The following is a 12742-nucleotide window of genomic DNA, read 5'->3' as shown; positions in this document are numbered from 1 at the left end:
TGCATAACATTCTCTACTTCTTGAATGGAAAATAATGTTGAATTTTTCCATGCTTTTTTAATTGTATCTCCTTTCTATGAGCTATGGCTTGCTCTCTATAGTTTAAGTTTCTTAACAATGGATTTATCTTTTTTTTATAAGCATAAGAAATGTATTCTTAGCTCGTTACCTAGCAAAAGGATACATTTTCTTTCATAATTCAATCTTAGTAAAACCCTTTTACCAAATAATGGATCTAATAGAGAGAGTAAGCAGTTAATTGAAGTAATTTAAACTTTCTTGGGTCAAATCTACACTGGTAGCATATCATAGTAATGTGTCTTTGCAGTTAGTAAATCAATGTGTCTGAAATAGTTAATGGAAAATGAGATTAACAAACTTGAAGATTGACTATATTTTCTCTCTGGCATGAAATAAATATCCACAAATCTAAATGATAGAATTTTGATAGGACTGAATGAACTTTCTTCATTTTCCTTGTGCAAGTATTATTTGGCATAGAAGACATGCCCACTAGTGTGAGTAATGTGGCTCCAAGTTTGATTGACCTAAGCAGTGACAATGAGGATTCAATGTAGGAGAAAAGCCTAATAGAAACACAATTGCAATCATCTATAGGAAGATTGGTTTTTAAAAATGAAAGCTCTTGAAATTTGTGTAATGCACAAGTAGAACTACCAATTTGTACCTAGAAAGTTCAAGATCCTAGATTGTTGGGAGCAATTGGGAATGATTTTGACTAGTATTTCAAAGATATGAAACCTGATCTTGAGAATAGGATTCAAAGAATTCTACCATCTGTATCTTTGGCTAATGGACAACATGAAAGTGGATTGGAGCATAATGGATCAAGACAATCTAATGGCATTACATCTCCTACGCTTGGGTCACCATCTCATCATAAAAGGTCCACACAAAAAACTTTTAGTGGAAGAGATAGTCATCAAGCACTAAATCAGCAAGGAAGGTAGTTAGGGACAACATCTTTGTCAAGGTCAAATTATCTAGGTCAACCAATTCAAGAAATTCAAAACAGCACTGATACTCTTGGAATAAATCATAATGTGCAAGTAAGCGATGAAAACACAAGAAATATTAGAAGTATGTTGATAGTTGCTTCTATGTCCAATCAATCTGGATCAGTTTCCTCAAAGAGCAGTTCTCACCAATTTTGGAAAGCAGGAGATTATGATGTTTGATATTTGCAAAAAAAATCTATAAAAGGTCTTTTTATACTTTATGAAGATTTGTATGTATTATATTCTTTAATTTATGTAAATACTAGATACTATTTATTATACAGTCATCTTCTTTCTATTCCATTGTGATCTTTGAACCAAGAATGTTGAGGTTATATGGTATGCCATGCATCTTTAACATTGTTTCTGTGAAGCAATTTGCATGTAATTGGTTATTGCATGGATTTGCTATGTTCTTGCTAATATGATGAAGTTAGAAAACTAAATTTTGTTTTTGGAGTCACATGAATAATTCTAAAAAATATTTTCTTTGTAATGCAAGTGGAATGGATCATGTTTGTGTACATCTGAAGTTTCTTCATTCTAATGCCACCTCCCATAAATGGGCATTTGGAGGTTTGCTTCTTATGCAACTCTTTTGATTGATGAACAATGTCTAGTTAATGCTCTCTTTAATTACTGTCATCTATAGATCCATTTTTTTTAAAAGTAGGATTCACTTTTTGAACTATATCATTCAATGTTTCAGTTGAGATTATCCTACCCATATCGACTAGTAACTTGTGAGATATTTTCTCCAAGGCTCTATTCTTGTGTTATAAAGTAATATTATCTATGAAGATAGATCAAATCATTCTATGTACATGAAATGGAGAATCTTTTTATTGTTGAGATAACACAACAAGTATTTCCAAAAATTTTGTCAGGACATCCTTGATTTTCTTCATCAATAGTCTTTTGAATTTCTAATAAATAAATCCATCATCCATGTTCTATTCTGGATAATGAAAGTAATTGCATTGATCTTGTTATCACTAAACTTTTCATTTCAGTGTGGTTGTATAAAATCCATAGAAAGGCTGGTACCCAAGTTAGATACCATTCTAGATGTTCTCTTGTTGCCCTAGTAGCATTTTGATGTAAACTATATAATGCATCTACAATACTATTTTATTTTTCTTGGAACCTGATTTCAAAGCATGTCATATATGCCATAATGTGATGAATTGATCCATTATGTTACTTTACCCAGCTTTTTCTAGATGAAATATGGATTACATTTAAAACTTAGACCCTTTGTGTTTTGAGTTTTAACCTTCAATTGATCTATTTATGTTCTGAATTTTCTATGATTCTAGACCTACATCTATCTCTTTCTGGGAGCTATTCATTTTGATTATTTTTTAAAATTTCATAGGCTAGTAGATATGCATATTTCTTTCTTTTATTGTCAAATTAAAGGGCAAGTATGTGATATCTATAATCATCTTTCTTGTAAAGATAACTGAGAAGACTACCAAGCTTGGGCTAGTTTTAGGGATAAAATTTTCCAAATTAAGGTGTTTTATGAGATGCTCAATCATGTCGAGCTGTTGGTCAACTTTTTCCCTTGGGGATTTGAACTTAAGTCATCCTCTTATGAATATTTATAGAGAGTTGTTTGTCACCTTATTCGAATATGGGGATTTTTATGAATGCACTAATTTATAAATTATATAAGTGACCTTTGGACTTTCCAAAAAACAAAAAATTTCTACTGTAAAAGGTGCACAATAATCTATTTTGTTTTTTGTTTTTGTTGGCTCTTTTCTTTGTTTGCCTCCATTTTGCAGTCTCTTTATTAGTAGCATTTTATTTGTTTCAAATTTGAATAAATAGTGTTGCTATCAAAATAATTTGTTGAATTTGGTTCTTTTTGTGACTCGTTTCATATGTTATGGCCAATTATTGGTATCTCTATTTTAATTAATCACTAGCACAAGTTTTTGTTGAAAGATTAATTTAACGAATTTTATTTTTGTTCATCATTGTAGCAATTGCAGAGCTTCTTGATAATGCAATTGATGATGTAATATTTTTTTGTTCTTTGTTTCCTAAGATGAATTACTAAGGTGGCTATAGTCACTCATTTATGATAGTGACCATAGAGAAGCTCATAACTAATATTAGTTCTAAAATATGTTTTATGCACCCAGTATTGCCAATGCTTTGTCTTGATGATGACTATTTGTCAACTTGATGTATGATGATTTCATGATAAGATATATTTTATTTGAAGATTAATCTTCTATAATGGTCTATATTGTGGCTCAAAAAATTTTGTCCAATGTTTCTCATTTGGTCCACAGATACATCATAGTGCAACTTATGTCAAAGTGGATCAGATTTAAAACCCTTGGGATGCTAGTCATGCTTTACTTTTTAAGGGTGTGAACATTTTTCCTAACTTGTTATATTGCTCTTTGTGCAAATTGGTTGTATTTAATTTTATGAGTACAGACTAGTTGAGATATCATGTATTTCTTTGGCAGATGACGAAGGGGGCATGGATCCTGATTATATTCGACAATGCATGAGGTTGGGATATTCTATGAAGAACACAAACACTACTATAGGCCAATGTAATTCAAAGGAAGATTAGCTACACTTGCCATTGCATAAAAGACTAGATTGCATTTATTTGGGAATATCACATTTATTAAATGAATTTAATTGATAATTACATGATTATACTTGGCTACTTTCATTGTTGAATCAATTCCTATCTATTTGTGTATGCAGATGGTAATGGCTTTAAAACAAGCACAATGAGATTGGGAGTGGATGCAATTATTTTTACTCGAACAGCTCGTGGTAGGTGCTATATGTTCTTTATTGAAGCAAAGAACAATCCAAGTCACATCATAGTTTTTCTTGATATTTTTCTTACTAACATTACAATTCTTTTTTATATTGTTTCTTTTCTTTTCAACTCTTATAGGTTTTTGTTTTGAGATTATCATTAGAAAACTGACATGAAAGAAAAGCTATACATTGGATGCTTCAAACAACCATCAATATTAGTGCATTAAGCAATTAAACACTTGATGAAACACATGTAACAACATTCATAGTTTATTTATATTTTTCCCATTAGTGGGAAAATTCATGTTATTATTGGATCTATTGAATTAAAAAGGTATTTCACCATAAATCCAACTTTTCATCTTGACCAGTTGATTAAGCATTGGGGACTATGATCAACAATAAACTTTTTAAAGCCATATCACCCTCAATTTATGGTGAAAATTTCCTCTAATTTTCTCTCATCCATGCTTTAACAATCTAATGCCCACGATCATTTTTTTAATTAAGAATTCCCTCCTACTAACAACATGCAATGGTTTGTAGTAACATGCAAGGGTTTTTCACATTCAAAACATGTTGATTCTATACTTTTGCGGTGAGTCATTTTTGTTAGTGAATTCATTGAATATATAGTAGCCTTTTCTTATTCTCCAATAGGTCATGGTCCCTCTTTGGAAGGAGGAAGCTTCACACATATTTCCCTTTGCACAGCTAGTGTGGTGATTTTTACCCTAATTGAATGCTAACTTGAATGCTACAATTATGATTACAAAGTAGCAACACTCTTTATATTGGTTTTGCGGAACTTTTTCAAGATCATTGGAATTCCTTTGGAGCTAGCATTAGAGAAATATTTGATAAAGTGTCCTTGATCATCTCCATACCACTGTCCTCATTCACCTCCCCCACCAGAGGCCACTTGACCAATCTCTCTTAAACCTCATCACATGCAAATTATAACTCAGTAATAGTTACTTTTAGCCTTTTCCAATACCTGTTTAGAGGGAGCCTTACAATGGAGTCCTCAACCCAAGTCCCCTCAACTTCCTCAAAATGTGTCATCAGGGGAACAAAACATTGGTGCTCTTTGAAAGCCCTATCTTCCATCCATTTGTCCTCCAAAATTTAGTCTTGTCACCTCTGCCCCATCTCCAGTTCATATCTAGACTCAAGAAATTGCAATAGTTTCACAAAAAAATTCAAATACTTGAACCTCCAAGCAGCTTACAAGTGAACAAATTGTCGGCATTGTTCCTCAACTACTTAGTCTATATGACTTGGCTTCACAACTTATCTTTGTCATGATAGACCGTCCACAATAATCTAATTCCTAATGCCTGATTTGTTTCCTTGCACTTTCAAATTTTTTAATGACCCTACACATTCAGCCTACAAGCATCATCTTATTTAACTAAATATATTTGAACAACTTGTACAACCATCTTAGATGACCTTATTGTACCTTCTCATACAACCATCTATAGGCTATCCATACAAGATAGACATGTGCTGAATTTTCACCCTAAATATGCATTGTAGTCCTTTGAGTCATGTAGGTGTCTTGGATAAAGAGCTCACTTAGCCTACTAGTTGGTCTTAGATGTTTTCTCTTTCCATTTCTATACCCTAAATATCTTTACCATCTTGTATCATTGAGTTATTTAATTAATCATTAGTTAGCATTATAGTTAGGATCATTATTTTTAATCTAACCAAATCTACCTAGCTTTTTAGAATAGTTTTATAAGTGAGGTATGTTGGGCCATTTGTTAAATTAAGTTTTTTGTGTAATAGATTTGATTGACTGACCTTCCCCTTCAATTCCCTATCAGAGATTTGAAACATGCACTATAACATGTCTCCCTTCAGCATCTTGATCTATGGATGGAAGGGCCAGAGAAAATGGCATGATGTAATCACATCTAATTTATAGATGTCCTCAATGGTGATGAACATGCAAGCAAACTAAAGTTTTAGCATCTCCATAATAAGTATGCAAGATCCTTATCTCGTTTTGCAACTCTTCAATTACATTTGATGCATTTGACTGCTGATAATGAGACAAAGTTGACTGCACACCCTCTACTATAATGGCTTCCAATTCTATCCTACCCCCAATCATGTACTAAACTACCATTACTAGAAATTAATATGGTAGAAGGAACTGGAGAAGCTATATTCTAACAGTAGCATTTATAAGTTATTGTGCAATATGGATATAACATCCCTTTAATTTGTAGCTTTGGAGTGATGCCCTCACATCAGAGTTTTTCAAGACTGCTTTTATAAATAGCAACGCTAAAGCAGTTGATTCTTAACAAGTGAAATTACCAAAATTTTATTGTAAAGATGATATTCTAATGAGTGTACACCTTGTGTTTGTATTTCCTGAGCATCACCTTTCATGTTAGGAAATTCATGGTTTTTTTCATTTTCTTTGGTCATATGTTCTAGAAGGAACTTATTAATCTACATGATGTTAATTTTCAACTTGGCAACAATCTTAGTATTTGTTGTGTGTGAATTATAGGAAAGAGATTCTTTTTTTTTGTGTTGCAATTTTGAAATCACATTCTAGCTCTCTAGATTGTTAAATTTAATGTGACTTTTTCATTCTTTTTAAACTTCATTTTTGTTTGGAGAATTTGTTTCCAACTCTGAAAGGACCCACATGGCATTTAGGTTTTATCTTTTGTTTCACTTTGTTTTATATCTAGTACCCTATAATACATCTGCTAGTCTTGTTTTCCTAATTTTGTACATTGATGGCTGGTAGGGGTGATTTCCTCACATGAATCTGTATAATTCGTTGGTATAAAATCCATCTTCATTGATCAAAGAGGGAACTAGTAACTAGTTTATTTTTAATGTACAAACTAATGGCTATGATAGATCAATAGAGGACTTGGTGGGGAATATGAAGAAGGCACTTTGAGTTAGTAATGATGTGAAGTATTGTTGAGGTCTAATCATCTATGTATACTTAGGTCAAATCATTTTGTATATATATACTTCTAAATTTCTAATGGCATTTTTAAATTTCTTGAGTACAGGCCTATACTGAAGCTGTTGAAGGAATGTCGATAGATGATGTCAATTCTAACAAAGCAATCAGTTTACATGGGGCTAAATTTATTCTATGCCAGACCCAAAAAACTTAGAACCTTAATGTTTTGACTCATTGTAACACTGGAAGGTGTGATAGAACTTCAATAATATGTTTGATGTATCCACTTCTTTGTGAACTCTGCATGATTCTAACATAACTTAGTGATGTGTTTGGCCAGTTTTTCAACTACTAGATATGGTACAACTCTTGGTGTGATTCATGCACTTCATTCTGAGAGACTATTAGAGACTTCTTTTTGCACAAAGATGAGACCATTAAACTAGGTACTATGGATGGTTCTTTGTTAATTTATGTGACCAAACTCTATATTTTAGTCTATAAGAATTCACTTCATGTCAAAAATCTTCAAGAAAATTGTTCACTATTGTTTGTATCTAGATTTTAATAATTAATGTGACTTGAAAAATTATCGTAAACAATTTTGACTCGAAAAGTTATCATAGATTATTTCAATTTAAAAAGTCATCTACTTTAGTATATGTAGTGATTTCCACCTACCAACTAATTGTTCTTTTGATGTCAAGAGACTATTCTAGTTATTATTTGATCAAGGGTCCTCTTTAAACATAGAGAGTGTATTGATGGTTGGCAACTTGATAGGCTTACTGATTATTGAAGAGATTAGGTAGAAATTTTGACAATATTTTATTTCAGCTAGTCTTGCTTGTGCTACTATTTCTGGTTTTCAAAAGCAACATAAGTTTTTTATTAGCATTTTTCCCAAGAAACTTCCCTATTATATCCCTCAAAGTTGATGAAACATGAAAAGTGTTGAACATTTTGATCCAACTTTGCATTTCATTAAAATTCCATATCTAAACAAATTTATCGTGTATGATTTCAATATCAAGATTTATATTGAATTGAAGATTTGTTTCATTTCTTTTAGGGATCAAGTCTCATCGCATATGAATTTGTCCATGATCACATACCTACAGTCCTTATAGAAAATTCTACAGCAATGGTAGTGTAGAAGTCAGGTCATGTAGATGTTATAGTTGTAGGAGTAGATAGGATTGCAGCAAATAGTATGTAGAATTACTATTAATATGGTGCAATTTCTTTGCTATGATATTTGAAATTGATGTTCATCAAATTAAATCTCATTAGATGATTGGCCAACAGAATTTTTCCATCAACATTTGTTCTTGTATGTTAAGGCTTGCTAAGTTGGTATTATATTTTCATAGGTGACACAACAAATAAAATAGGGACATATAATCTGGCACTCTCAGCTTTCCACCATCATATCCCATTTTATGTAGTTTCTCCTCTGACCTTAGTGGATCTCTCAATTTCCTCTAGTGAGTATATAATAATTGAAGAGAGGTCACCAAAAGAACTAACTCATGCTCTTGGTGGCCAAGGTCAACAAGTAGCTCCATCTAAGATTTTTGTTTGAAATCTTACTTTTGATATTACCCCTACAAATCTTATCTCAGCCATTATAACTAAAAAGGTGCATTGTCATATCTACTCTTTTGTGAATAAACTATCATTTTGAAGAAAAAAAATTGATCTCAAAATTGGTTTTCTTTATTTCATACATTGTGCAAGTGCAACCATGATATATATTGTGGTGTATAATATTTAAAATATGTTGTGTAAAATAGGGCATCATTACAAAGAAGGATCCAACTTTTGTGTTTGATGTAAAGGAGTTCATAGAGAGCATTTCTTAAGGAGCAAACAAAGGATACATTGGACAAGTGCAACTATGCTTTACATGATAATTTAAAGAAACTAAAGTACTCTTCAGTCATTAAATTCTAAAAAAGAGCAAAATGATTGCACAACTAAAATTCAAAAGTAGTTGTTCTAGTGTTGAAGTTCTTGTGGGATAAAATGCATAATTTTCATATAGTGGTGTTCAATTTAGGATACTTTTCTTCTTCAACTTATGTATTGTATTGTATTGTACTTTGAAAATTGACTGTCATGAATATGAAATTTCTTTGTTACTTTCATTATATAATATATCATTATTCACAGTTGAAAAAATTTCTATCAACTTTGGCAATATCAAGAGTGCATAATGAGGCATGTTATACCTCAATAGTTCTACTTTTTCTTACATTCTTGGATGCTTTCATTTCAAAGAATACATGTCCATGCTATATGTTTATGTTCTTCTTTGTTCCATGTTGTATCAAGCAATTTTTTCTTATCCAAGCCATTTAATTTGCAACCTTTTAAATCTCTGAAAAGATAAAGCTGGAGAAGGAGAATTTTTCTTCTTAAAGGTGTCCTCTGATAGTAAAGTGTCTGCACGCTTTACAATCAGAGGACACATTTGAGAAGAAAAATTCTCCTACTCCAGCTTTATCTTTGTAGAGATTTAAAAGGTTGCAAATTAAATGGCTTGGATAAGAAACAATTGCTTGATATAGCATAAAAAAAAATTGACCAAACATTGGTGGAAATTTTGACCAATTCTTGATAGTTTTCTACCAAGACTTGGTCAAAATTGCCACCAATTATAAAAAAATTTGACCAAACATGGGTGGAAATTTCAACCAAGAATTGGTTGAAATTTCCACCAAATCTTTAAAAAAATTGACCAAACATTGGTAGAAATTTTGACCAATGATGACAAATCAAAGCTAGCAAAAATTAAAATTTTTCAATGAATGTATTGGTCAAAATTTTGATGAGAAAATTACCACAAACTGCCTTGTCAAAATTTTGACCAACCTACATCGAAATTTTGACCAAAATTTTTTGAAAATTGAGTTCAAATTTACTAGTGAAATGACTTTTATTCGCACTATTCTAAGTATTGTGACTACTGAAGATTTGCATTTGGAGCAACTTAATATTAAAAAATCCTTCATTCATGGTGATTTGGATGAAGAGATATATATGGCTTAGTCACAAGGTTTTGAGGTCAAAGGTAAGGAGAACTTAGTGTGCAGATTGAAGAAAAGTTTATATGGCTTGAAGCAAGCACCTTAGCAATGGCATCTAAAATTTAACAGGTTTATGTATAAGCATGGATACAATAGGTGGCATTCAGATCATTATGTTTACTTTAAGAGGTTGGATAATGATAGCTACATTATTTTATGTTTATATGTTGATGATATGCTTGTAGCTAGGTCTAAAATGGATCATATTAAGGGGCTAAAATGCCAGTTAGCACATGCATTTTCTATGAAGGATTTGGGGTTAGAAAAATAAATCCTTGGTATGAGGATTTCTAGAGATAGCAAGAACAAGAAATTGACACTATCTCAAGCTGATTATGTTGAGAAGGTGTTGCAACATTTCTCTATGGATAATGCTCAAGTTGTTAGCACACCTTAAACACCATGTTGACAATGTGAGGATCATTCTTCCACATCTCCTTCTCAGTAAGTAAATCAATAAGCTAAGAAGTCATAATGAGTGTAACATAAGTAGAATCTTCATAGTATGTATCCTAATAAGGATTATGAACATATTCAAAAATCTTATCTATGTTATCAAATCCAGGGCCCAAATTATTTATGTGATCATAAAGCTCTCCTACCTTGGCCTTAGGATCATTATAGGGTTTCATGGAAGACTCAGTAGGTTGTTCATTTGATGTTTCAAGGGAGACCAGACCTAAGGAGGGATTAATGTATGGGCCTAATTTTTTCTTCCTCTCTTGTTGCTCTTGAAACTCTTGTACTAGTATGAACTTGCAAGGGAAAATCTCAACACGTTCATGACCAAAAATAATACAAAGATTTGGGGTAAAACTAGCCTCATCATGATACAGGGAAAAGTGGGAGGAATCTCTATGAAGTGGGTCCATGATAAAGAATTTAAACAAGCAACTTCATAGAAATCCTAAAGAAGCAAAAAAACTTGAAAATCATACCAGCACTTGGTATATTGAACTAGTAGATGCATAGAGTCACCATGTTGTTATATGAGTGCCTCTAAAAGCTAATTGCACTAAGAAAAATACCCAATTTCTCAATGAATAGATCTCAATTGGCTAGCTAGTGGAGTTATGGAGCTGAAATCTATTTCCTACTGGACGTGTCGAAAAGTGTTGGTATGAAAGGTGGAGGTTTTGGAAACTGATTTGAATCTTTAAATGATTGTCCCAACGGACATGCCAAAAATTGTTGACACAAAAATCTGCACCCTTTCTTAAGGTATGAACCTCAAGCAACCTTTTTTAACATGGAAAGGACTTCCAAGTGTGAAACTTTTACTATGAGGCCAAATATTTAGAGAAGTTCGGCTTCCTTACTATCAAGGTACACCTAAAGTACTTCCTAAGAGAAAAAGGGAGAAGGAGAATAGAAAGAAATTGTAGAGAGGGAAAGGGAGGTGATACACCAAGATAGAATGTGGTCATGACTATTCTTATGACTCTACAACACCTGAATGAAATACCCAAATATACAGATCTTGACTCTATTCTACCCTCTCAAAACTCAAATGTAGGTTTACAATTAATAAAATGTTGAAAGGAAAGACATCTTCATGGTGCAACAATCATCAACAGATTAAACATAACATATAACTCTAAGAAGTAGGAAAGAAGCATTCAAAACAAGGAAAAATGCACACATAAATAATTAATTGCAAGAATAGGTAAGAAATAGAGCTATTTCATTAATGGGAGGAAAACATTGTAGAGCATAATGCTGCTACAAAATACAAGCAGAGAAGAACCCTGAAGAACATATTTACAACTACTTTTATAGATTTTAGGCATAACTCCAATGTCTACATTGAGTTTAAACCCCAACCAGGTGGAGTTGAGTTATAGAGGAGAGAAATAATTGAGAATTAAAATTAAAATTTGATCATGAAGTTCCATTGCCCACTAGACGTGATAGGATGAGACCAAAAAACTGCACCCAGTTGCAAGAGATCAAATTACTAAAATTTGATCATATTTTGCATTAAAGAGTCATAGAGGGTATTGATGTCATGGAAACAAGTCCCAAGAAGTTGCTCAACATTGAAGAATAGGTGTTGATGGCATGAAATGGCTGCAAGAAGATGATTCATGCCATTGGCAAAAAATGTGAGGGATAATAGGATGTGTTTTCTAACACAACATGTAGGATTGATTTCGAGGGGAATTTGACTTCCCAAAAATGAATATTGACCATTGATAAATGTCTTCTTCTCAAAATAGATAGCCCAAATGTCATGGGAAATCTTCCCAGCGAAGGATTAAAACACCATCATCAATGCAAATCCTCTCTACCACATGGCACAATTCCAAATTTTGGAGCATCAAAGAAGCATTACAACATGAAGAAACTCTTGAATGTAGACACATGATGGCATCTCATATTTTCACAAAATGAGAAAGCCATCTCATGAAAGCACATGGGTCATTGATGTAGATTTTCCTTTTATATCTAGCAGACAGTTGAGATGTAGCGAGGAGACCCTCAAGATGTGATGGATCCAATGGTTGTCATGCAATTTTAAGATTCAAAGCCTTGCAAAGACTCTGTAGTATGAAGAAATGCCAAAATGGAAACACAAGACAACATCTCGTACTTCTAGGAGGATGGGTAGATGTATCATGAAAATGTGAGATCCATCAATATGTTTTGTTGTTTGATAGAATGGACAATAATATTTTAATCTTCTGTTGAATCTCCATTTTCAATTTGGGCACATTCATATTGGGCTAAATTGAGTGTCAAAGATGGGACCCTCTACCATGTGGCACAATTTCATATTTCATAGCCTTGCAAAAGTGATGTAGCATGAAGAAATGTTAAAATGGCGATGTGTGGTAGCATCTCATCTACATGCATATGAACTCTAAACTTTACCA

General features: G+C 32.5%; 2 pseudogenes; both read left to right on the top strand.

Moving 5' to 3' along the window:
• Window positions 1-506: 506 nt before the first annotated feature.
• On the top strand, window positions 507-3998 carry LOC149551814 (uncharacterized; annotated as a pseudogene).
• A 2620-nt stretch (window positions 3999-6618) lies between these two features.
• Window positions 6619-8639, top strand: LOC149551813 (methylthioribose-1-phosphate isomerase-like; annotated as a pseudogene).
• Window positions 8640-12742: the final 4103 nt, after the last annotated feature.

This window comes from Cupressus sempervirens, chromosome 6, assembly GCF_028749045.1.
Source record: "Cupressus sempervirens isolate cs-2001-9-10 chromosome 6, ASM2874904v1, whole genome shotgun sequence".
NCBI classification, from domain to species: Eukaryota; Viridiplantae; Streptophyta; class Pinopsida; order Cupressales; family Cupressaceae; genus Cupressus; species Cupressus sempervirens.
Note: the sequence above shows the minus strand (reverse complement) of the source record. Positions and strands in the feature narration are given on the sequence as shown.